We start from the raw sequence: 27,119 nt of genomic DNA, 5'->3' as shown, positions 1-27,119 counted from the left end.
TTGTTGGAGGCGTCATCCTTCAGATGAGACGCCACACCAAGTGACCTGCCTCTTCAAGTGGTTCGGGTCGGCATTAGAGGTCCCAACCGGCACTATTGGAAGATCGGGGAGTTTCTCCCGGTGTTCTGGCCAACATTCCTCCCTCAACCAAAACCACCAGAAACAGATTAACTGGTCATTCATCTCTGTGTAGTCTGTGCGGCTCTCTGCAAAATAGTTGCCGTGTTTGCCTGCACAACTGTCATTGCACTTCAAAGTAATTTACTGTACGTGATGCACTTTCTGACCTTTATGAGGGTTGCGATAAGGCACTTCATAAATGCAAGTCCATCCTCATATATAATATACATATATATATAATCTCCTCTTTCAATTCTCCCTTTCAATCCACAGCGTACCCTCCCAATATTCTACATGAATTAGGGTCCCTCCTATCCTGTCCCTGTTTCTGAGGTGAAGTGCTGGACTGCAATGTTTCTACACCCTCTCAACTTTTATTTCAGGAGTTATGCAATTTATCATAATACACACTGGATGATAACCTTCCTCCTTTGATTCCTTGTTTTACCAGTCTGTGCAAAACAGGACCCCCCCCCCCCTCACTTTAAGGGGTACAGTTCCACTGGCTCCAGGAGTACCTTAAGATGAACTTTAGGTACTCTATATCATAAGAAGGCTGCAAGGAGAATGATGAACTCAGAAAACCCTTCCATTCTAGTCCGTTCCAGCTCAGTTGAAGTCCCTTAATTTGTTTTTTTTTCTCTCTCTCTCTCGTTTTTAGTCACGATTACAAATTACTGCAACAAAAACACAACGACTAAGGTATTGGATTCGGTCCAAAAAGTAGTCTGGCCACCAGAAATAAAACTGTCAGAAACACCCGCGACCTAATGACGGCCGTCAGAATATAAATATACACCTCCCGCCGTACAAAAACAAAACCAAACGATGTATAAAGTGAGGCTGCAGTGCGAAGGCTGGTGAGTGAGAGAGCAGGAGGCGTCGCCCTCCACCCCTCAGCCCGAAACCCAACCTGCCCTGATCTGCCTGCCTGTCTCCTGCCTCCCCACCCTCCTCAATCCCTCGCTCCCCAGCGGATCAAGCAGCAGATCGCCACTCGGATCCTGCCCTTCCACACAGCAAACTGACCTGGAGCCCGGCGTGTGGGTAAATCTGGCAGTATTTCAGGGTAAGTGATTATCGCCGATTGCTCGGTTCCCCTCACCGTTCATCAACAGCAAACTTTGACTGCAGAGCACTTCACTTACTGTGTGTGAGGCTGGGCTGTTGGGGAGGATTTGTGCTTTTAATGGACCTTTTTGGGGTTTTTTTTTTGTTATTGTTAAGTTTCATGATGTGACTTTTCTCAGAGTTTCCCAGGACACCCACTTGTGTACGGATAGTCAGCATATTCTACACGTGAGATACAGTAAACGCCGACACTACAGCAAGTGCCCCGGGTCTGCGAAAGGAATTACCCTGAGGTTATTGATCCAGCATTACCCCCCACCACACACACATCTCACACATCTCTCACACACTCTCCCATACACACAATCTCACACACACACACACACATCTCACACACACTCTCCCGTACGCACAATCACACACACATCTCTCACACACTCTCCCATACACACAATCTCACACACACACTCTCCCATACACACAATCTCACACACACACACATCTCACACATACTCTCCCGTACACACAATCTCACACACACACTCTCCCATACACACAATCTCACACACACACTCTCCTGTACATACGATCTCACACACACACTCTCCCGTACACACAATCTCACACACACTCTCCCATACATACAATCTCACACACACACTCTCCCGTACACACAATCTCACACAACACACACATCTCACACACACTCTCCCATACACACAATCTCACACACACACATCTCACACCCACTCTCCCATACACACAATCTCACACACACACTCTCCCATACACACAATCTCACACACACTCTCCCATACATACAATCTCACACACACACTCTCCCGTACACACAATCTCACACACACACTCTCCCATACACACAATCTCACACACACACTCTCCCGTACACACAATCTCACACACACACTCTCCCGTACACACAATCTCACACACACACTCTCCCGTACACACAATCTCACACACACACTCTCCCGTACACACAATCTCACCCACACACTCCCATACACACAATCTCACACACACGCACACACACACACACACACACACTCTCCCACACACACAATCTCACACACACACTCTCCCGTACACACAATCTCACCCACACACTCCCATACACACAATCTCACACACACACACACACACACTCTCCCATACACACAATCACACACACACACTCTCCCGTACACACAATCTCACACACACACTCTCCCGTACACACAATCTCACACACACACTCTCCCGTACACACAATCTCACACACACACTCTCCCATACACACAATCTCACACACACACTCTCCCGTACACACAATCTCACACACACAATCTCACACACACACTCTCTCACACACACAATCTCACACACACACTCTCCCATACACACAATCTCACACACACAATCTCACACACACACTCTCCCATACACACAATCTCACACACACAATCTCACACACACACAATCTCACACACACACTCTCACACACACAATCTCACACACACACACTCTCCATACACACAATCTCACACACAATCTCACACACACAATCTCACACACACACTCTCACACACACACAATCTCACACACACACTCTCCCATACACACAATCTCACACACACAATCTCACACACACACTCTCACACACACACTCTCCCATACACACAATCTCACACACACACTCTCTCACACACACACTCTCTCACACACACAATCTCACACACACAATCTCACACACACAATCTCACACACACAATCTCACACACACAATCTCACACACACACAATCTCACACACACACTCTCCCATACACACAATCTCACACACACACTCTCTCACACACACAATCTCACACACACACTCTCACACACACACAATCTCACACAAACATACACACTCTCACACTCCCGACCACTCTCTCACAATTGAGTCACACACACTCGCACACACTCTCAAACACACTCACAAATATTCACGCACACTCTTATATATGGACACACAAACATTCACACTCTCTCACACTCTCTCATACACTAAAGTTCAGTTTTGAGACACTGTTTTCTTTGACAGTGCAACTGCTGAATTAATAATGTAGAGATTTTTAATGAGTCTAAGTTTCGGATTATATTTTAAGTGAGGTGGTGGTGGCATCTCAAACTTTTTTGCTGTATCTGTAACTGTCGAAAAGTGTATAAGGGCAAGAAGTGAAGTATTGGGACTTCTTATTCAACTGGGTGGGTTGGTTGTGCCAGTGCTGATTCGATGAGTGGAGGGGGCATATAAACACACAAGCAGCTCTTGATTCTGGTCCTCACTCAATTTTAAGAGCAGAAGTTGATTGTACATTTCATGTGATCCGTTCATTAATTCTTCTAAAATCATACTGTGCACCACTCCCGGTTTCAGTGTTGGGTATGTGCTGAAATCGTCGAATGCCTGTTTAAAACGGGTGCTGCATTGAAGACCCTTTCATACATTTTGGGTACAAATGGGAGTGCCATTATTGGCTGTACAACAACAGCAACAACTCACATTTATATAGCACTTTTAACATCAAAATGTCTTCACTAAATGAAACAGACGGGGAAATGGATGCTAAGTCACGGAAGGAGAGGTTAGGAGCGGCGTCTGAAAACTCGGTCAAAAAGCTGGGTTCTGAGAAAGCTTTTAGAGGAGGAGAGAGAAGTGGAGAGCCCAACAGGTTCAGGGAGGGCACTCCAGGGCGTGGGACTAAGGCAGCTGAATGCTCTAACAAATCATAGTATCATGGTATGGTGCAGCACAGAAGGAGGCCATTCGGCCCATCATGCCTGTGCTGGCTCTATGAAAGAACTATCCAATTAGTCCCACCCCCCTGCTCTTTCCCCATAGCCCTGTAATTTTTTTCCCTTCAAGTATTTATCCAATTCCCTTTTGAAAGTTACTATTGAATCTGCTTCCACCACCCTTTCAGACAGTGCATTCCAGATCATCACAACTCGCTGCGTAAAAAAATGTTTCCTCATATTGCCTCTGGTTCTTCTGCCAATCACTGTAAATCTGTGTCATCTGGTTACCAACCCTTCTGCCACTGGAAACAGTTTCTCCTTATTTACTTTATCAAAACCATTCATGATTTTGAACACCTCTATCAAATCTCCCCTTAACCTTCTCTGTTCTAAGGAGAACAACCCCAGCTTCTCCAGTCTATCCACATAACTGAAGTGCCTCATCCCTGGTACCATTCTAGTAAATCTCTTCTGCACCCTCTATAAGGCCTTGACATCCTTTCTAAAGTGTGGTGCTCAGAATTGAACACAATACTCCAGCTGAGGCCTAATCAGTGTTTTATAAAGGATTAGCTTAACTTCCCTGCTTTTGTACTCTATGCCTCTATTAATAAAGCCAAAGATCCCATATGCTTTTTTAACAGCCTTATCAACTTGTCCTGCCACCTTCAAAGATTTGTGTACATATCCCAGGTCTCTCTTTTTCCGCACTCCCTTTAAAATTGTACCATTTAGTTCATATTGCCTCTCCTCATTCTTCTCCGCATTAAATTTCATCTGCCATGTGTCTGCCCATTTCACCAGTGTGTCTATGTCCTCCTGAAGTCTGTTACTATCCTCCTCATTGTTTATTACAATTTCTGAGTTTTGTGTCATCTGCAAACTTTGAAATTATACCCTGTATATGGTGGAGCAAAGGGAGGAGGGGATGCACAAAAGGCCAGAGAGTGGAGGATAGGAGGCTGGAAAGGAGAGAATTGGAAAAATTGAGTCTAGTAATTAGAAAAGTACTGATAAGGGTTTGAGCAGCAGAGAGGCTGAGATAGAAGCAGAGGTGGGCAATATTGCAGAAGTGGAAATATCGGTGATGGATTGGATGTGAGGTTTGAAGCTCAGCTCAGGATCTCACTGGATGCCAAGGTTCAGCACAGTCCGGTTCAGCCTGAGATTGGCCAGGAGACTGATGGAATCAGTACTAAATGAGCAATGTCTATGGCGGGGACCAAAAACCATAGCTTTTGTTTTCCTGATGTTAAGTTGACGGAAGTTGTAGCTCATCCATGAGTTGATGTTGGACAGGCGGTCCTCACCGCACAGAGGTGGGTTGGGTTGAGAGACGTGATGAAGAGGTAGAACTGGATGTCATCAGCATTATATAGAATCCGACTACATGTGTATGGATGATGTCACTGAGGAATAGGGTATAGATGAGAAAGAAGAGGAGGAGGCCAAGGGAAAAAATATGCGGGGGTAGAAAGAGAAGCCATTTCTGGGGATGTGCTGGCTGCATCGAAGGTGACAATGGGGCAGTGGGAAGAGAAGTCATTGCTGGAGATGCTTTCGGGATGTCCTGCTGGGAGGTGACAGTGCAGTAGTGTGAAGAGAAGGCTTTGCTGGAGATGTGCTGGCTAGGTTTGGATAGATAGGAGTAGAACCAATCCAGGGCAGTCCCACAGAGCTGAGTAGCAGAGGAGAGACGATGGAGGGGGATGGCATGGTCCACCGTATCAAAGGCCGCTGAGAGATTAAGGAGGAGAGATAACTCACCAGGGTCACAGCCTCAGAGGATGTGGTTCGTAGACTTTGCCAGGGCTGTCCTGGTGTTGTGCACAGGGCAGAGGCAGGGATTCAAACAGGGGGTTCTGAGAGAGTTGGGCATGGAGATGGCACGTTCAAGAACCTTAGAAAGGAAAGCAATGTTAGAGTTGGAGTGGAAGTATGAGAGGATGGATGGGTCAAGGATGGGTGTTTTTCAGGAAGGGATTCATGACAAGTTTTAAAAGGTTGAGCAAAAGGAACCATTGACAATGTCGGCTGGCTGGGGAGCCAGGAGTGGATGTTGAGTGGTCAGAAGTTGAGTGAAGAGGGGATCAAGGGGGCAGGAGGTGGATCTTATGCAGAAGATGAGTGAGGAAAGGGCATGGAAGGAGATGGAGAGAAACTGCAGAGTGACGAGTGGCCAGAGTTAGATTGGTGAGTGCTGCTATTAGCTTTAGAACTTTGTTTTACTGAAGTACTCATTTTCTGTTCAGCTTTTTGTATTTTTGGGGGGATTTTTCAGCAGATCGCTTTTTGTTTCCACCTGTGGCTTGTTGGCAGTTACAATTTAAGATGCTGCAACCACAGTTCTGAAGATTGGCGTCCCACTAGATATGCCTCTCTATTTGCTGGTTTTGGCGAAGAAAGAGATGGATCTGAGGAAGAATGAGAAGAAGGTATGCTTACAGCTCGCTCAGTCTTGCTGCACCTGCCCATGCCTACAGACCAAGACACAACTCAAGACATGGCTGAGGAGATCCATCTTCACTGGATACTCTTCACTAAGGTGGCAGTCATGGAAGTATCTACTGGAGCCTCACCTTCATAAAAGTTCCAGAACGGAGATAGCATTGCCAGTGGTTGTCAAGGTGACCACAGCCTTGAACTTTTATGCTACAGGAGCCTTCCAAGCCACAGAAGGGGATATATGCCAATTTTCACAACCAGTAGCGCACTGATGATCAAGCAAGTGGCAGATTACCTTAGTTCACTGGACTTCCTTCAAGTTCCACATGGAAAGCAGCCAGCAGCAAAGAAAGCATCGTACATTTTCCACAAGGCAAGTTTCCTCAAAGAGCACATGTGGCCATATGGACCCCTAACCTCAATTCTACGGCTTTCTTTATAGAAAGGGTCCCAGTTCTAATAATGTGCAGCTAGTCAGTGACCATGGGCACAAAGTTATGCACTGGAATGCATGTTGCTCTGGTAGCAGTCATCAGCCCTTCATATTACAGCAATCTATGGTGTCGTCATCACTTTAAGGGGCATGGTGTTATCTTCAACCCTGGCTCATGACCCCCTTGAGAACAAAAGCTAAAGAGTGATATAATGAAGCACACTTGGCCACCAGGATCATGATCAAACATAGCATCGGAAAGTTGAAACAAAGGTTCTGATCCTTAGACAGACTGGGGGATATTGCAATATAGCCTTGGCAAGATCGCCAAGATTATTGTAAACTGTTGCATATTACACACCTTCACCATAAAAAGGGAGCAGGTGGAAGAGGAAGCTCATGAGCAACCATTGGCAGAGAAGGATACTGAGACTGAGCCTGAAGATATTCCCACTGATGCCCAGTTTTGGTCAGAAAAAGACTCGAGGCTTGTTTTAATTGACGAGACCTTCCTTTACATTACATCTCCATTCTGCCCAATACACAACCAACATGTGCCCAATAAAGTGGACCAGTACATTACCCCCACCATCATCCTCTGCCCTACAGCAACTTTGCTGGATGGGTACAGCTCCAGCAACACTCAAGAAACTCAACACCAACCAAGATAAAACAGTCCGCTTGATCGGCACCCCATCCACTGGCTTAACCATCTACTCCCACCACCAGCAGCATACCGTGGCTGCAGTGTGTACCATCTACAGGATGCACTGCAGCAACTCACCAAGGCTTCTTTGGCAGCATCTCCCAAACCCACAACCTCCACCACCTAGAAGGATAAGGGTAGCAGGCTCATGGGAACAACATAACCTCCAAGTTCCCCTCCAAGTCCCAACTTGAACATATATCGCCGTTCCTTCATCGTCGCCGGGTCAAAATCCTGGAACTCCCTATCTAACAACATTGTGGGAGAACCTTCACCACACGGACTGCAGCGGTTCAAGAAGAAGGCCACCATCTCAAGGGTAACTAAGGATGGGCAATAAATGCCGGCCTTGCCAGCGATGCCCGCATCCCGAGAACAGTGGGATATTATATAGGTAGGAGTGAGATATTGTGCACAGTAGGATATTATACAGCAAGCATTGGAATATTACGTTCGGTGGACTATTATACAATGAGCAATGGGCTACTACACTGCAGACGGTGGGATATTATACCATGAGCAGTGGGATATTACAAGGCGCACTGTGGGACTTTAAATAAGAACCAATGGGATGGTATACAAGAGCAATGGTATATTATATGAGTAGAGGAGTATTATACGAGCAGTGAGATATTTGGCAAGCAGTGGGATATTATACAGTGATCAGTGGAATATTATATAGCTAGCAGTGGGATATCAAACGAAGGACTGTGGAACATTATACAGTGAGCAGTGGGATAATAAAGGAAGGACTATGGGATATTATACAGCGAGCAGTGGAATGTTATCCGGCTAGGATTGGAATATATGGCTAACAAAAGAAATTAAGGATAGTATTAGATCCAAAGAGGAGTCATATAAAGTTGCCAGAAAAAGTAGCAAGCCTGAGGATTGGGAGCAGTTTAGAATTCAGCAAAAAGGACCAAGAGATTGATTAAGAGGGGAAAAATGGAGTATGTGGGTAAACTTGCAAGGAACATAAAAGTGGACTGTAAAAGCTTCTGCAAGTATGTAAAAAGAAAAAGATTAGTGAAGACAAATGTAGGTCCCTTACAGTCAGAAACAGGAGAATTTATATTACGTACGGTGGACTATTATACAATGAGCAATGGGCTATTACAATGCAGACGGTGTGATATATACCATGAGCAGTGGGATATTACATGACGCACTGTGGGATTTTAAATAAGAACCAATGGAATGGGATACAAGAGCAATGGTATATTATATGAGTAGTGGAGTAATGGGGAACAAGGAAATGGCAGAGCAATTAAACAAATATTTTGGTTCTGTCTTCACGGAACAGGTCACAAATAACTTCCCAGAAATGCTGGGGAACCAAGGGACTAGTGAGAAGGAGGAATTAAACGAAATTAGTATTAGTAAAAAAAAGTGCTGGAGAAATTAATGGGACTAGACAAAGTCAACATGGATTTATGAAAGGGAAATCATGCTTAACAAATCTACTGGAGTTTTTTGAGGATGTAACTGGTAGAATAGATAAGGGAGAACCAGTGGATGTGGTTTATTTGGATTTTCAGAAGGCCTTTGATAAAGTCCCACATAAGAGGTTAGTGTGCAAAATTAAAGCACATGGGATTGGTGGTAATATACTGACATGGATTGAAAATTGGTTAACAGACAGGAAACAGAGAGTAGGAATAAATGGGTCTTTTTCAGGGTGGCAGGCGGTGACTAGTGGGGTACCGCAGGGATCAGTGCTTGGGCCCCAGCTATTCACAATATATATCAATGATTTGGATGAGGGAACCAAATTAATATTTCCAAGTTTGCTGACCACACAAAACTAGGTGGGATCGTGAGTTGTGAGGAGGATACAAAGGGGCTTCAAGGTGATTTAGACAAGTTGAGTGAGTGGGCAAATACATGGTAGATGCAGTATAATGTGGATAAATATGAAGTTATCCACTTCGGAAGGAAAAACAAAAAGGCAGAATATTATTTAAACGGTGATAGATTGGGAAATGTTGATGTACAAAGGGACCTGGGTGTCACTGAAAGCAAACATTCAGGTGCAGCATGCAGTTAGAAAGGCAAATGCTGTGTTGGCCTTCATTGCAAGAGGATTTGAGTACAGGAGCAAGGATGTCTTACTGCAGTTATACAGGGCCTTGGTGAGGCCACACCTGGAGTATTGTGTGCAGTTTTGATTTCCTTACCTAAGAAAGGGAGTACAGCGAGGGTTCACCAGACTGATTCCTGGGGATGGCAGGACTGTCGTATGAGGAGAGATTGGGTCGACTCGACCTGTATTCACTAGAGTTTAGAAGAATGAGAGGGGATCTCATTGAAACATATAAAATTCTGACAGGGCTAGACAGACTGGATGCAGGGAGGATGTTTCCCCTGGCTGGGGGTCCAGAACAAGGGGTCATAGTCTCAGGATACGGGGTAGGACATTTAGGACTGAGATGAGGAGAAATTTCTTCACTCAGAAGGTGGTGAACCTGTGGAATTCTCTACCACTGAAGGCTGTGGAGGCCAAGTCACTGAAAATATTTAAGAAGGAGCTAGATAGATTTCTAGACACAAAAGGCATCAAGGGGTATGGGGAGAGAGCGGGAATATGGTATTGAGATAGAGGATCAGCCATGATCATATTGAATGGCGGAGCAGGATTGCAGTGCCGAATGGCCTGCTTCTGCTCCTATTTTTCTATGTTTCTATATGAAGAGATGGTGTTTAATTAGTGAAATATTTGGCATGTAGTGTGCTGCACTCAGTGCTCCCTCTCTTACTCATTGCTTTGTATCAGTTGCCCTGCTTTGCTTAATCCCTGTGACCTGGTGTTCCCTGTCTCATATGTGAGAAATTGCACATTGTATTCCAAGGGCTGTAATATCCTCCACAGATATGCGATGAATACAGTGCCACAATTCCCCCACAACTGCATTACTGCTGCCTGTGTCTACATACTTCACCATGACTTCTCTCTGAAATATTTATGTGGTTGGAATGAGGCTAAAATTCCAATGCAGTGCGATGCAGAGTCAGTCTCAGAGTCCCTGGGCCCATGTGATGACCAATCTGTCATGTTGCTGCTTCCGACCACTATCCAGTAATTAGGAACGCAGGAACAGGAGGAGGCCATTCAGCCCCTCAAGCCTGTTCCGCCATTTAATTAGATCATGGCTGATCTGTGTCTTGACTCCATTTACCTGCCTTAGTTCCATATCCCTTAAAACCCTTACTTAACAAAAATCTATCAATCTTATTTTTGAATTGACCTAACTTTTTGAGGAAGAGAGTTCCAGATATCTACTACCCTGTGTGTGAAGAAGTGTTTCCTGACATCACCCCTGAACTGCCTAGCTGTAATTTTAAGGTCGTGCCCCCACCCCTGTTCTGGACTCCCCCCCACCAGAGGAAATAGTTTCTCTCTCTCTCTACCCTATCAACTCCTTTAATCATCTTAAAAACCTCAATTCCCGCTGAAAAGTTTGCCCACGTAGACATTGGGTGGCAACAGATCCTGCTTCGGTTGGGATGCTGCCCGCGGCCAAATAGCCGACTGATGCTCACTGGTCACTTGAGCAAGGTAGTGGTCAGCAGCCAGTGACGGGGTGAAGCCATACCCCGCCAAGGATTCAATGCCTTCAGGAGAGGAAGGGAGAAAATGAGGAAACATATCAGGGCCGACTTTGCCCAACATGTGTTGCCAAGGTTCCTACACCAGCAGCAGGTCTTGGGAAAGTCGGCCCTTTAGGGTTCAGAAGGACCTGGGACTAAATTCTTAGAAGCTTCAGGCACAGAATGGAGTCTTTGCCTCTCTCCTCCAGAGACCTTTCCTGTCCGATGGCTAATGTTTTCTCCCTTGTTTTAAGTCACATTTCCTCCTTGCAGAATTTATTATTTATTTTTCTCCCCTCGCAGATTCATCCCCGTAACAGGAACAATCGACAGATAGAAATCTGAGTTTGGCCACTGGTCGGCCTTTCAGCTTTCTGTTTGTTTTGGTTTAGGGGTTTTTTTTTGTGTGTGGTTATACCTTCGCCCATAGTCGCTGGCCTCTGAGACACAGCAGCTCGGATCGAAGTGATTGTGTTGCAGATTTGCAACTATTGTCTAAATTGCAGCTATTGCAGGAGAAATTGGTGCAGATCTGTGTCCGGGAGCTGAAATTTCTTCTTTGGATGGAAACTGGGAAAACGCCTGTTTTTCTCGGCAATGAGAGACCCGTTAATAAGTCAGCACGCTGAGAAGGCACGCACTTTGAAGCTGTGTGTTTCCAGTCACCCCCTGATATTTCACCCCAGCGCCCATTACTCATGTTAAGCCTAGCACTCAGAGGGTAATTATAGTCTAACTTGCCAGGCGGCAAGCCCATGGGATCGGGTGGAGAGTAATATTGGGCGGGTTTTACATCCCGTCCAATATTAGTCTCCACCGACTTCAATGGAGATAAAATGGAACGGGCTGTAAAACCAGCATTGCACCCGATCTCGTCAGTTTCCCACCGGGCAGGTTAGATTAAAATTGCCCCCCTGAGTGTCGGCAGGCTGTTTGACTGCAAGGAGCATCACAGCTGAGCTTGATCCTGCTCTAACACACATGCATTTTCAACATCAGACGCAGGATGGTGATTGGGAGCAGAAATCTGGGCTGATTTATTTTCCCACTCCCTAGCCAGGGGTGCTGAGGCCAAATGTAACATCGCCTACTACCAGCCAAGCTGAGATCAGCTCGCTCAGACCAGGCCAAAAATCAAAGCTGAGCCTTTACTAGTCATAACTGTGGCTCAGTGGGTAGCACTCTTACCTCTGAGGTCAGAAGGTTGTGGGTTTAAATCCCACTCCAAGAGACTTGAGTATAAATCTAGGCTGGTAGTACTGAGGGAATGCTGGAGGTACTGTCTTTTGGATTAGATATTAAACCAAGGCCCTCTCAGGTGGACGTAAAAATTCTCATGGCATTATTTTGAAGAAGAGCAGGTGTCCTGCCCAATATTTACCCCTCAACCAACATCACTAAAACAGATTATCTGATCATTATAAAATTGCTGTTTGTGGGCCCTTGCTGTGTACAAATTGGCTGCCATATTTCCTGCATTACAACAGTGACTACACTCCAAAAATACTTCATTGGCTGTGAAGGGTTTTGGAATGTCCTGAGGTTGTGAAAAGCACCATATAAATGCAAGTCTTTCTTTCTTTCTGTATGACTCAACTACTCACTAAATGAGATCGCTGAGCCATCGGGGGACTCCTGCTTATATACACACTGAATTATTATCCTTTACAGATAATTTTTTTTTACCTCCACCCTGTTTTCTTTAAAGAGCATCTTGAGAATGTGGGGAGCGGGAAATCTTGCAGGAATTATCGCTTCAGATAATATATTCAAAACATAAGTACATAAGAAATAGGAGCAGGAGTAGGCCACATGGCCCCTCGAGCCTGCTCCGCCGTTCAATCAGATCATGGCTGATCATCGACTTCAACTCCACTCTCCCGCCAATCTCCATATCTCTTGAATCCAAAAATCTATCTATCTCAGCCTTGAATATACTCAACGACTGAGCATCCACAGCCCTCTGGGGTAGAGAATTCCAAAGATTCACAACCCTCTGAGTGAAGAAATTCCTCCTCATCTCGGTCTTAAATGGCCCCACCCCTTATCCTGAGACTATGACCCCTAGTTCTAGACTCTCCAGCCAGGGGAAACGACCTCCCAGCATCTACCCTGTCAAGCCCCCTCAAAATCTTATATGTTTCAATGAGATCACCTCTCATCCTTCTAAACTCCAGAGAGTACAAGCCCATTCTGCTCAACCTCTCCTCACAGGACAATCGTCTGGAGTGCAAAGTGTTCAAACTGAACGTCGCTAATACCAGTTCTGGGAACTCGGAATAAACACCCCGTTATGCAGTGAAGGTGATGGGTTGAGTATGACTCACCCTCCATTCACAGCCTCAGCAGTGCCCGCAGTTGCGACATTGTTCCCACACATGCAGATAAGAGCTGAGGGGAAACGTGTGGCAGGTGATTTCCTAACTTTTGCTGTCTGTTTGCCAGTATTCGAGTTTTCACAGTGGGTCAGAGCTCTTTCCAGGAGGTCTTCTGCACTGAGGCCTGCAAATTGCAAGGAAACCCCGCCTGTTCCTCTGCTCCTCCCCCGCCTGTTCCTCTCCTCTCTCCTCCCCCGCCTGTTCCTCTCCTCTCTCCTCCCCCGCCTGTTCCTCTGCTCCTCCCCCGCCTGTTCCTCTCCTCTCTCCTCCCCCGCCTGTTCCTCTGCTCCTCCCCGTCTGTTCCTCTCCTTCCCCGCCTGTTCCTCTCCTTCCCCGCCTGTTCCTCTCCTCTCTCCTCCCCCGCCTGTTCCTCTGCTCCTCCCCCGCATGTTCCTCTCCTCTCTCCTCCCCCGCCTGTTCCTCTGCTCCTCCCCCGCCTGTTCCTCTCCTCTCTCCTCCCCCGCCTGTTCCTCTGCTCCTCCCCGCCTGTTCCTCTCCTTCCCCGCCTGTTCCTCTCCACCTCCCCCGCCTGTTCCTCTCCTTCCCCGCCTGTTCCTCTGCTCCTCCCCCGCCTGTTCCTCTGCTCCTCCCCGCCTGTTCCTCTCCTTCCCCGCCTGTTCCTCTCCACCTCCCCCGCCTGTTCCTCTCCTTCCCCGCCTGTTCCTCTGCTCCTCCCCGCCTGTTCCTCTCCTTCCCCGCCTGTTCGTCTCCACCTCCCCCACCTGTTCCTTCTCCACCTCCCCCGCCTGTTCCTCTCCTCCCTCCTCCCCCTCCTGTTCCTCTCCTTCCCCACCTGTTCCTCTCCTCCTCCCCGCCTGTTCCTCTCCTCCCTCCTCCCCCGCCTGTTCCTCTCCTCCTCCCTGCCTGTTCCGCTCCTCCCTCCTCCCCCACCTGTTCCTCTCCTCCCTCCTCCCCCTCCTGTTCCTCTCCTCCCTCCGCCCCCTCCTGTTCATCTCCTCCTCTCCCACCTGTTCCTCCCCTCCTCCCCCGCCTGTTCCTCTCCTCCTCTCCCGCCTGTTCCTCTCCTCCTCCCCCACCTGTTCCTCCCCTCCTCCCCCGCCTGTTCCTCTCCTCCTCTCCCACCTGTTCCTCTCCTCCTCTCTCACCTGATCCTCTCCTCCTCTCCCGCCTGTTCCTCTCCTCCTCTCTCGCCTGTTCCTCTCCTCCTCTCCCGCCTGTTCCTCTCCTCCTCTCCCACATGTTCCTCTCCTCCTCTCCCGCCTGTTCCTCTCCTCCTCTCCCGCCTGTTCCTCTCCTCCTCTCCCGCCTGTTCCTCTCCTCCTCCGCCGCCTGTTCCTCTCCTCCTCTCCCGCCTGTTCCTCTCCTCCTCTCCCGCCTGTTCCTCTCCTCCTCTCCCGCCTGTTCCTCTGCTCCTCTCCCGCCTGTTCCTCTCCTCCTTTCCCGCCTGTTCCTCTCCTCCTCTCTTCCTCTCCTCCTTTCCCGCCTGTTCCTCTCCTCCTCTCCCGCCTGTTCCTCTGCTCCTCTCCCGCCTGTCCCTCTCCTCCTTTCCCGCCTGTTCCTCTCCTCCTCTCTTCCTCTCCTCCTTTCCCGCCTGTTCCTCTCCTCCTCTCCCACCTGTTCCTCTCCTCCTCCCCCGTCTGTTCCTCTCCTCCTTTCCCGCCTGTTCCTCTCCTCCTCTCTTCCTCTCCTCCTTTCCCGCCTGTTCCTCTCCTCCTCTCCCGCCTGTTCCTCTCCTCCTCTCCCGCCTGTTCCTCTCCTCCTCTCCCGCCTGTTCCTCTCCTCCTCTCCCGCCTGTTCCTCTCCTCCTCTCCCGCCTGTTCCTCTCCTCCTTTCCCGCCTGTTCCTCTCCTCCTCTCTTCCTCTCCTCCTTTCCCGCCTGTTCCTCTCCTCCTCTCCCGCCTGTTCCTCTGCTCCTCTCCCGCCTGTTCCTCTCCTCCTTTCCCGCCTGTTCCTCTCCTCCTCTCTTCCTCTCCTCCTTTCCCGCCTGTTCCTCTCCTCCTCTCCCACCTGTTCCTCTCCTCCTCCCCCGTCTGTTCCTCTCCTCCTTTCCCGCCTGTTCCTCTCCTCCTCTCTTCCTCTCCTCCTTTCCCGCCTGTTCCTCTCCTCCTCTCCCGCCTGTTCCTCTCCTCCTCTCCCGCCTGTTCCTCTCCTCCTCTCCCGCCTGTTCCTCTCCTCCTCTCCCGCCTGTTCCTCTCCTCCTCTCCCGCCTGTTCCTCTCCTCCTCTCCCACCTGTTCCTCCCTTCCTCCCCCGCCTGTTCCTCCCCTCCTCCCTCGCCTGTTCCTCTCCTCCTCTCCCGCCTGTTCCTCCCCTCCTCCCTCGCCTGTTCCTCTCCTCCTCTCCCGCCTGTTCCTCTCCTCCTCTCCCGCCTGTTCCTCTCCTCCTCTCCCGCCTGTTCCTCTCCTCCTCTCCCACCTGTTCCTCCCTTCCTCCCCCGCCTGTTCCTCCCCTCCTCCCCCGCCTGTTCCTGTCCTCCTCTCCCACCTGTTCCTCCCTTCCTCCCCCACCTGTTCCTCCCCTCCTCCCTCGCCTGTTCCTCTCCTCCTCTCCCACCTGTTCCTCTCCTCCTCTCTCGCCTGTTCCTCTCCTCCTTTCCCGCCTGTTCCTCTCCTCCTCTCTCGCCTGTTCCTCTCCTCCTCTCCCACCTGTTCCTCTCCTCCTCTCTCGCCTGTTCCTCTCCTCCTCTCCCGCCTGTTCCTCTCCTCCTCCCCCGCCTGTTCCTCTCCTCCTCTCCCGCCTGTTCCTCGCCTCCTCTCCCACCTGTTCCTCTCCTCCTCTCCCACCTGTTCCTCTCCTCCTCCCCCGTCTGTTCCTCTCCTCCTCCTCTCCCGCCTGTTCCTCTCCTCCTCTCCCGCCTGTTCCTCTCCTCCTCTCCCGCCTGTTCCTCTCCTCCTCTCCCGCCTGTTCCTCTCCTCCTCTCCCACCTGTTCCTCCCTTCCTCCCCCGCCTGTTCCTCCCCTCCTCCCTCGCCTGTTCCTCTCCTCCTCTCCCGCCTGTTCCTCCCCTCCTCCCTCGCCTGTTCCTCTCCTCCTCTCCCGCCTGTTCCTCTCCTCCTCTCCCGCCTGTTCCTCTCCTCCTCTCCCGCCTGTTCCTCTCCTCCTCTCCCGCCTGTTCCTCTCCTCCTCTCCCACCTGTTCCTCCCTTCCTCCCCCGCCTGTTCCTCCCCTCCTCCCCCGCCTGTTCCTGTCCTCCTCTCCCACCTGTTCCTCCCTTCCTCCCCCACCTGTTCCTCCCCTCCTCCCTCGCCTGTTCCTCTCCTCCTCTCCCACCTGTTCCTCTCCTCCTCTCTCGCCTGTTCCTCTCCTCCTTTCCCGCCTGTTCCTCTCCTCCTCTCTTGCCTGTTCCTCTCCTCCTCTCCCACCTGTTCCTCTCCTCCTCTCTCGCCTGTTCCTCTCCTCCTCTCCCGCCTGTTCCTCTCCTCCTCCCCCGCCTGTTCCTCTCCTCCTCTCCCGCCTGTTCCTCGCCTCCTCTCCCACCTGTTCCTCTCCTCCTCCCCCGCCTGTTCCTCTCCTCCTCTCTTCCTTTCCCGCCTGTTCCTCTCCTCCTCTCCCGCCTGTTCCTCTCCTCCTCTCCCGCCTGTTCCTCTCCTCCTCTCCCGCCTGTTCCTCTCCTCCTCTCCCGCCTGTTCCTCTCCTCCTCTCCCGCCTGTTCCTCTCCTCCTCTCCCGCCTGTTCCTCTCCTCCTCTCCCGCCTGTTCCTCTCCTCCTCTCCCGCCTGTTCCTCTCCTCCTCTCCCGCCTGTTCCTCTCCTCCTTTCCCGCCTGTTCCTCTCCTCCTCTCTTCCTCTCCTCCTTTCCCGCCTGTTCCTCTCCTCCTCTCCCACCTGTTCCTCTCCTCCTCTCCCACCTGTTCCTCTCCTCCTCCCCCGCCTGTTCCTCTCCTCCTCTCCCGCCTGTTCCTCTCCTTCTCTCCCGCCTGTTCCTCTCCTCCTCTCCCGCCTGTTCCTCTCCTCCTCTCCCGCCTGTTCCTCTCCTCCTCTCCCGCCTGTTCCTCTCCTCCTTTCCCGCCTGTTCCTCTCCTCCTCTCTTCCTCTCCTCCTTTCCCGCCTGTTCCTCTCCTCCTCTCCCACCTGTTCCTCTCCTCCTCTCCCACCTGTTCCTCTCCTCCTCTCCCGCCTGTTCCTCTCCTCCTCCCCCCGCCTGTTCCTCTCCTCCTCTCCCGCCTGTTCCTCTCCTCCTCTCCCGCCTGTTCCTCTCCTCCTCTCCCGCCTGTTCCTCTCCTCCTCTCCCGCCTGTTCGTCTCCTCCTCTCCCGCCTGTTCCTCTCTTTCCCCCGCCTGTTCCTCTCCTCCTCTCCCACCTGTTCCTCTCCTCCCTCCCGCCTGTTCCTCTCTTTCCCCCCATCAGTTCCTCTCCTCCCTCCCGCCTGTTCCTCTCTTTCCCCCCATCAGTTTCTCTCCTCCCTCCCGCCTGTTCCTCTCTTTCCCCCCATCAGTTCCTCTCCTCCCTCCCGCCTGTTCCTCTCTTTCCCCCCACCTGTTCCTCTCCTCCCTCCCGCCTGTTCCTCTCTTTCCCCCCATCAGTTTCTCTCCTTCCTCCCGCCTGTTCCTCTCTTTCCCCCCGTCAGTTCCTCTCCTCCCTCCCGCCTGTTCCTCTCTTTCCCCCCACCTGTTCCTCTCCTCCCTCCCGCCTGTTCCTCTCTTTCCCCCCCGCCTGTTCCTCTCTTTCCCCCCATCAGTTCCTCTCCTCCCTCCTGCCTGTTCCTCTCTTTCCCCCCGTCAGTTTCTCTCCTCCCTCCCGCCTGTTCCTCTCTTTCCCCCCGTCAGTTTCTCTCCTCCCTCCTGCCTGTTCCTCTCTTTCCCCCGTCAGTTCCTCTCCTCCCTCCTGCCTGTTCCTCTCTTTCCCCCGTCAGTTTCTCTCCTCCCTCCCGCCTGTTCCTCTCTTTCCCCCATCAGTTCCTCTCCTCCCTCCTGCCTGTTCCTCTCTTTCCCCCGTCAGTTCCTCTCCTCCCTCCTGCCTGTTCCTCTCTTTCCCCCCGTCAGTTTCTCTCCTCCCTCCTGCCTGTTCCTCTCCTCCCTCCCATCTGTTCCTGACTCTCTTTTACCTGCTCCTGCCCTTCTCTTTTCCGCTGTCCCACCTGATTCTGCCCCTTCTTCCCACTGTCATCCCTCCGGGTCTCCCTCCCGTTGCTCCTGATTTTGGGTAATTCTCAATTCTCTACAAACCCAAGTTTGGGAACACTTTAACCCCTACAAATATACTCCCCCCTCCCCGAAGTGAAGGTGGAGGGAGGGGGGGGGCCCTTCCCCTGAATGTTATCCTCTGATCCCTGCTGAAAAGTATATTTGTGTGGCTCAGCCAAATAGCACAGTGTCGCTCGCTATCTGGGCTGGCACATGAGGAATGTCTGATTGAGTGAGGGCTGCAACCAGTAGAAGTGACACACGGCACCAATCACTGCCTTCAGGAGAAGAGGAGGAAAACGGAAATATATTTAAAGAAGAGACATATGCTGCACCCTGAGAGTGGCTTCAGCAAACATTTCAGTGCCCTTGCATGCTAATTAGGCCCGCCCCCTTCTTCCTTATACTCCAACTTAATTGATAGAAAACCGAAATGGGACTGCCCCTTTGCTCTCCCCTCCCACATTCATCAATGTCTAATGCGATCCCTGTTTGTTTTGTTGAAGTAAGAGGAAATTAGTGAGAAATTCATTTCCCTGGGAGCCCGGTTTAACAGAGCAGTTAATAAGTGATAAATGAATCACAGGCACAGGGCGAGGGAACACTCATGCACTGCAGTCTGGTGCGATGGGAGGTGGGACCACATCAGTGGGGGAGATCGGTTTGGTCGACTTAGCGGGGGTGAACTTGAGATTCAGCTGACTTGGCAGGAAGGGGATCGAGCTGGGAACTGGGGAATGCCGATGTATCCGTTCCTAAAGCCGAGCCGGGAAGCACAGAGACTTGTTCAGGCCGAAGACGGGCGACAGGGGAGCCTGGGAGTGAAATGGAGGCAGATCTTCCAAAACCGCGTTGGCCGACCTCAGAATGATTGGAGATGGGCTCATGACCCTACCCCCCCAACTCACTGGCTCCGCCACTGGATCACGCACAGGAACCTTCCCCGACATACTCAGTTACTGATACTCAGTGGCACGACTGAGGAAACAGAGTGCTACTGGGAGAGGGAAGGAAAAATCAGCAGAGCTATGGGGAAAGAGCGGGGGAGTGGGACTAATTGGATAGCTCTCTCAAAGAGCCAGCACAGGCACGATGGGCCAAATGGCCTCCTTCTGTGCTGTAAGATTCTACGATTCTATAAATTTGCAGGGTTATGGGGAAAGAGCGGGGGAGTGGGACTGATCGGATAGCTCTCTCAAAGAGCCAGCACAGGCACGATGGGCCGAATGACCTCCTGCTATGCTGTAAGATTCTATGATGAGAGTGGTCCCTGGCCTGTGTTTACATACGAGCTGATGAACAATAAGAGAGCTGTCAGAGCCTTGGGAGCAAATCGGTAGTTCACCCTCCGCAATGAGCTAGTACACAGCACTGGGAGAGTAGCCAAGGAAAGATATTTCAAAAAAAAAACAAGTCTTACTCTCATCGAGAAGCAAAAAAAAAACGAGCTGCTGAAAAATCAGCACAGATAACAGTGAAATCACAAGACCTTCATCAATAGCCTGCCATTGTTTGTTATTAATTGCCCTTTCATGAGGGAGATGAGCATGTGATTGATGGAACAAATTAATTGTAAAGGAAATGCAAATGCTGGAAATCTGAAATAAGAACAGAAGATGCTGGAAGTGCTCAGCAGGTCGGTCACCGCCTGTAAAGGAAAAAGGCAGGTCGGAGACAGTTCAAACATCGACCTGTTTGGTCTTTTTCCCCCCCTCTGTACAGATGTGAACGGACCAGCAGTGTATTTTGGAATTTTCTGTTTTTCTGTGTAATTTACGGTGTTTTATTTTTAACAAAGTAGTTTAAGGCAGGAGTAAAAATTGTGAAGGAGGGTTTCTTCCAAAGTGCGTCCACCCACCCCGCCCCCACGAACTGGTTCAGCGATTTAATGGTTTTCTTCCCGTTGTGCTGACGGTTACGTTCTGACGGTCCGAGGTCCCACTAATTTTTGAGGTCGGGCCTCGTTACCATACCAACAGTGAGCTGCTCGTGCATCGGGAGCAGCTCACTGAACAGCAGGGAGCGAAAATTCGGTGGTTCCACTGTGGACCCCACCCCGGTCCAGGTAAGTTAAAGGGCGGGGAGGGGGGAGGCCACGGAGGGGCGGGCATTGTAGGGTGGTGATTTTTATGGGGCCAGAAGAAGCATTAATAATCCTCCTGACCCCACAAAATTCACTAACAAACCTGTTATTTAAGTATTTTCTGAGCAGCCTGCAGCGGACCTTTAAGGGCTGCTGTTTAGACCATTCAACGTCAAGTACCTCAATGGTACCAATTGCATTTGGCTCCGATTGATGCTTCTTCTAGTTTAAGCACTATGCACATGCAGCACCCAGCTACACCCAATCCTGCAGTACTCTAAACCCTCATTATAAGCTGATGCTTGGAAATGCCCCAAAAACACATTATAATTGGAACAAAAGCAAAATACCGCAGCTGTTGGAAATCTGAAATAAAAGTGCTGGAAATACTCAGCAGGTCAGGCAGCATCTGTGGGAGAGAAACATAGTTAACGTTTCAGGTCGATGACCTTTCAGCAGAACCTGGGCATTTCCAACGTCACACTGGAGCATGAACGTTGGTATTTACAGCCTTCGCAATAAATGGTTAAACAGTTCCCCCGTTATCTGATTCAGTCAGTTTACAGCTCTGTTTATGAAAGCAGGCGAGACAGCAGATTTATTTCAGGAGCTGGGCTTGTGACAGTGGTAAAATCAGCATCTGAAAGAGAAAAGACAGGTTGACGTTTTGGATGATGCCCTTTCACTGTCTTTTACTTTTTCAGATGTTGACGTTCCTGCTGTTTATCTCCTGAACTTTCTCTTTTTCTTTATTTTCAGCATTTGTAGGTTCTTCCTTTAATCTCAAAGTGTTGCAGGTGATGGGAGGGATGGTACTGATGAATTTAGTGGTTGCTTCAGGGAGGCAAAATACCATCATCCCCTTTGGCTGAGGGAGTAACAGCCTGGGGTAGTACCACAGTATCACTGAAGGTCACAGGTTCAATTCCTGGTCTGTGCTGAGTAAACTTCAGTAAGACAATTGGGAAAGCTCTGGTTGGCCATTGCATATTGAGGGAGAAGAGGGAAAGTCAGCCAGGGTTTACGCTCCCAATTGCTACCCCCTCCTGCCCGGAAAAAGAGGGCCTGTGTGGATATCAAGTGAGAGCAGGAATGGACTCTGCTGTCAAATAGCCTTGGCTCACATTGTAGAATAGCCATGTGGGTGAGGTGCTGTCAGCCTGTGTTAAACCACACTGGACGCTGGCAGAAGTTCAAGCGGAATCAGCAAAAATTTGGAACTGTTTGACAGATTGAGTAAAAGGATCGCTTCACAGGATAATTACAATTCATTACCGATTGATTTTGCATGTGACACTCATCAGATCATGTATGGGCTGGCTCATATGACTGTACCTACATTTAGAATTGACGTGAGATAGACGCACATTGAGCTTATGCAAATCAGAGGGGAGGGCACTCTGCAGTACGCCTACAATGTATTTTCCTCTGTGTTATGGGTGCCACTCGTAGCTTTAAATGAAATGACTATCTCTTAGCAAAATTTTGGAGTCTGCAGACCGAGGGGTAAAATTAAGCACGATGTGAAACGGGGATGGCGACTCGTTATCACCGAAGACCAATTTCATCCCCCCCCCCAACGATAAGTTAGGAGGAAGAGCAAATAATGAAGAACAAGGCAATAAGATTTAGATCTTCTAAGTAACAGATTAGCCACAATCTAATTGAATGGCGGAACAGGCTCGAGGGGCTGAAAGGCCTACTCCTGTTCCTACGTTCCTAACTGGGTCAGTACATGACTGATGCAATTCAATGCAGAGAAACAGGTGTTGCCACTAGGGATACCAATATACTATCGGGCTTAAACCAATACTCTTTCATGTGCCAGTGGGATTCATCACCACAAATTGCACCACCAATGACAAACCTGTAGCCACCAATATTACCTCTTCATACACGACCAAAGTTTGGAAGGACGAAATCTAGAATTTGATTGTTCTGCTGGGTGAATTTCACCGTTCAATCGGACACGAAGAAAAATGTTCACATACTCACCGATAGACTTTGTTGAAAAAAAGTGGGTAAAATAATTAGTCTCGGGGATGAAAGATGGAATTTGTGCAAAATGGAAGAGTGCCCATTTTTCCCAATGGGGCACGACCGGTCTTCTTGTCCTCTACAACATTTGGCTGAACCATGTCAAGCATTAACTCCACGCCCCCCGCTATAGCCAAGTCCTCCAATTAAACCAGGAACATTCTGGAGGGCAAGAATAACACGTGACTCCTTTTTTGTATCATAGACTGGCTCCTCAAACCCCTTTCCCTCATTCATTCCACCCTCACCTCTAACACTCAGCTAAGGAGCTCAGACATTTCTTTTTGTCTCAAAGATTGAGACTATCTGCATGGTTGCCTCAGTTGCTGCCTCCTCTTCACCCTTCTCTGACCCACCAACTCCCAATCTCTCACTCATCCTAACCACGACCCCACCCCTCATCACTCTTCAGTTTCTCCCATTCCCCCAGGCCTCTTAAAGCTCTTCACTTCTTCTGTCTCCTGTTCCTGACCACTCAACTGCCTTTCCTGACCTCAGTGCTGGCAGGCACTCTTAATAGCTCCCACTCTTCAGGGCCATGTCATTTACAGTGCTGTCAGACTTCCTGTCTGACACTAGGTTGTGGATGAGCCAGAATTTGCCACAATTGAAAATCAGGAATGATCAAGGCCATTATTTTCAGTCCCAGCCAAGAACTCTACACTCCTGCCAAAGACCCATTCCCCCTCCCCGGCTGCTCGCTCAGGCTGTACGCAGCCTTAGTATTCTGTTTGACCCATGTCACGTGTACCACCAAACCATTTACATCCAGCTCCGCCACATTGCCCACCTCCGCACATACCTTACCCATACTGCTGTCAAAGCTCTTATCCATGCTCTCGTCACCTCTAAGCTCACCTTCAGTGATGTAGCCTTCATCTGCCTTGACCCTACTTTTAGCAACTCTTTCTCCAAACTCCTCCACATCTCTCCCAACCTTCAAGTATCTTTTCAAAGCACATCTCTTTAGCCAAGGTTTCGATTAGCTCTCCTAATTCTCCTACACACACTCAACGCTCGTTCCATGTCTCCTCTGTTTATCTACATAGAAGGTGCTATAGAAATGCAACTTTATGATATTGTTGCAGTGCTAAAGTGTCAACAATGTGTTGCCCACACACATACTAAACTGGTGACTGATACCTCAGTCAGCATGGCACCACGTTCATCTCCTTTCTAACTGAATAGCAATGGCAGCATGGCATGGCTGAAGAATGTCACTGCACTGCTACATTCCCCCGAAGTAGACAGCCATATGGCCATCCAGCCCAGAGGTCTCTGGTCCGTGTCTCCCGCCTCCACTTGTCCCTCCTCACTTGCCCACTGTGACTCACCCAGTGCTACCTTCTCAAACTCACTAACTGCTTCCCTCCAGGATGTGTGTCGCTGTGCTGCCACTTGCAAACTTTGGTGAGAAGCTCACAGTGGGCTGTCTGGTGCCGTCTCGTTCTGGGCCACTGGCGGTGCACACAGGCTGCTCTTCCAGTCCTGGAATGACATAAAAGGAACAAATGTTTGGAATGCAGGCTCCCCAAAACACATTCAAACAGAGCTTGTGTTGCAATTTACTGTGTGTCCTGTCTGTGTGGTTTGATCTTTGTAGGTCTAAGCAAGAAGGGGGCCCAAGACATAAAAGCAGCATGGTACGAACCCTGAGCATTGTGAGAGGTCAATTGCTCCACCTTTCCCCACCCCCTCGATGGTCTTTTATGTAAGGGTGTCCCGGGTGGCCTCCTCCAAGGGAGTCAAGGGCTTATCATTTCCTCCAATTTGAATCTGTTTCCTTGTATTATATGCTATCTCGTGAAAGCAGAGAATTACTCTTGACATGTTGTAAGTTGAAGGAGGACATAGACAGTGACAAACATGTGTCCGTCCTGTAGTCTATGCCCATCCTGTAGCCTGTGCTGAGTGCCAGTAGTGAGCATGCATCATACAACTAGGCTGCCTTACAATGATTTTATGTCTGATGCCCTTTGAAGTTGTGAGTGTGCCGAGATATTTCAGTTGTAAGTTGCAGCTTGAATGTATGCCCTACTGGGTTATGGGTACATGTGGTTAGAAATTGGAGATGTGTACAATAGTGTGAGGGCTTGGCTTGTCTGGCAGTAAATGTGCAACGGGTTGACAGGCAACACTTTATGACATGCATAGCATGGACCATCCACATGGTACTGTTGGGTAGTCTCACCTTGGCAGTTTCATTAAAGTGCACCATCTTCTACCACGGGTTAGGAGAATTTTTTTTTAAACGCAAAGGGTTGTCAGCAAATGGATTGTCCTACCAGAAACAGTGGTGGAAGCAGAATCCATAATAGCTTTTAAACGACAAGTGGATAAATATTTTAAAAAGAAAAATGTTAAAAGGGCGGGGGGAATGGGACTGAGCTGATCGCTCTTTCAATGAACCAGTGCAGGCACGATAGGCCAAGTGGCCTGTAAAATTCAATGACTTTATGATCTGTTCACAGCTGCACTGCAGTCTTTTGGTGAGAGTTGGCTCGCAGTGCTAAACAGGGCAAACCTCACACACACACACACCTCAGGCAGCAGTACCTCCACTTTGCCATCCATCAAATAGGCAGTTCAAGTGTTTGCCCACACACCATGCTCCCTGCCTCCATATTTGTTTTGCCTTCCATTCGCATTTAACAGCCAGCCCATTGTCTCATCCAGTCTTGGAAAAGCTGACGCACAATTGCAAGCTTCTCAAACGGATGGAAACTTTTTATCACCACACAGGGCTACTTACCTTTAAGTGGCCAGACTCCTTTAATTTTTTTTTATTTGTTCATGGGATGTGGGTGTCGCTGGCGAGGCCGGCATTTATTGCCCATCCCTAATTTCCCTTGAGAAGGTGGTGGTGAGCCGCCTTCTTGAACCGCTGCAGTCCGTGTGGTGAAGGTTCTCCCACAATGCTGTTAGGAAGGGAGTTCCAGGATTTTGACCCAGTGACGATGAAGGAACGGCGATATATTTCCAAGTCGGGATGGTGTGTGACTTGGAGGGGAACGTGCAGGTGGCATTGTTCCCATGTGCCTGTTGCTCTTGTCCTTCTAGGTGGTAGAGGTCGTGGGTTTGGGAGGTGCTGTCGAAGAAGCCTTGGCGAGTTGCTGCAGCGCATCCTGTGGATGGTACACACTGCAGCCACAATGCACCGGTGGTGAAGGAAGTGAATGTTTAGGGTGGTGGATGGGGTGCCAATCAAGCGGGCTGCTTTGTCCTGGATGATTTCGAGCTTCTTGAGTGTTGTTGGAGCTGCACTCATCCAGGCAAGTGGAGAGTATTCCATCATACTCCTGACTTGTGCCTTGTAGATGGTGGAAAGGCTTTGGGGAGTCAGGAGATGAGTCACTCGCCGCAGAATACCCAGCCTCTGACCTGCTCTTGTAGCCACAGTATTTATGTGACTGGTCCAGTTAAGTTTCTGGTCAATGGTGACTCCCGGGATGTTGATGGTGGGGGATTCCGCGGTGGTAATGCCGTTGAATGTCAAGGGGAGGTGGTTAGTCTCTCTCTTGTTGGAGATGGTCATTGCCTGGCACTTGTCTGGCGCGAATGTTACTTGCCACTTATGAGCTCAAGCCTGGATGTTGTCCAGGTCTTGCTGCATGCAGGCACGGACTGCTTCATTATCTGAGGGGTTGCGAATGGAACTGAACACTGTGCAATCGTCAGCGAACATCCCCATTTCTGATCTTATGATGGAGGGAAGGTCATTGATGAAGCAGCTGAAGATGGTTGGGCCTAGGACACTGCCTTGAGGAACTCCTGCAGCAATGTCCTGGGGCTGAGATGATTGGCCTCCAACAACCACTACCATCTTCCTTTGCGCTAGGTAAGACTCCAGCCACTGAAGAGTTTTTCCCCGATTCCCATTGACTTCAATTTTACGAGGGCTCCTTGGTGCCACACTCGGTCAAATGCTGCATTGATGTCAAGGGCAGTCACTCTCACCTCACCTCTGGAATTCAACTCTTTTGTCCATGTTTGGACCAAGGCAGTAATGAGGTCTGGAGCCGAGTGGTCCTGGTGGAACCCAAACTGAGCATCGGTGACAGGTTATTGGTGAGTAATTGCCGCTTGATAGCACTGTCGATGACACCTGCCATCACTTTGCTGATGATTGAGAGTAGACTGATGGGGCGGTAATTGGCCGGATTGGATTTGTCCTGCCTTTTGTGGACAGGACATACCTGGGCAATTTTCCACATTGTCGGGTGGATGCCAGTGTTGTAGCTGTACTGGAACAGCTTGGCTAGAGGCACAGCTAGTTCTGGAGCACAAGTTTTCAGCACTACAGCCGTGATGTTGTCGGGGCCCATAGCCTTTGCTGTATCCAGTGCACTTGGCCGTTTCTTGATATCACGTGGAGTGAATCGAATTGGCTGAA

The 27,119-nt window shown here is 49.6% G+C and overlaps 1 protein-coding gene across 1 annotated transcript in view; it reads left to right on the top strand.

Annotated features, from left to right (window-relative positions):
* Positions 1 to 919: 919 nt before the first annotated feature.
* LOC137327832 (proline-rich protein 5-like) overlaps positions 920 to 27,119 on the top strand; it is a 136,333-nt gene continuing 110,133 nt past the window's right edge. Inside the window, exon 1 of the mRNA XM_067993668.1 lies at positions 920 to 1,189. The gene's annotated coding sequence lies outside the window, so the exon portion shown is untranslated. The remainder of the gene's footprint in view (positions 1,190 to 27,119) is intronic.

The sequence above is a fragment of the Heptranchias perlo genome, chromosome 12, assembly GCF_035084215.1.
Source record: "Heptranchias perlo isolate sHepPer1 chromosome 12, sHepPer1.hap1, whole genome shotgun sequence".
NCBI classification, from domain to species: Eukaryota; Metazoa; Chordata; class Chondrichthyes; order Hexanchiformes; family Hexanchidae; genus Heptranchias; species Heptranchias perlo.
The sequence above is the reverse complement of the archived record's forward strand: the minus strand, read 5'-3'. Positions and strand labels throughout refer to the sequence as shown.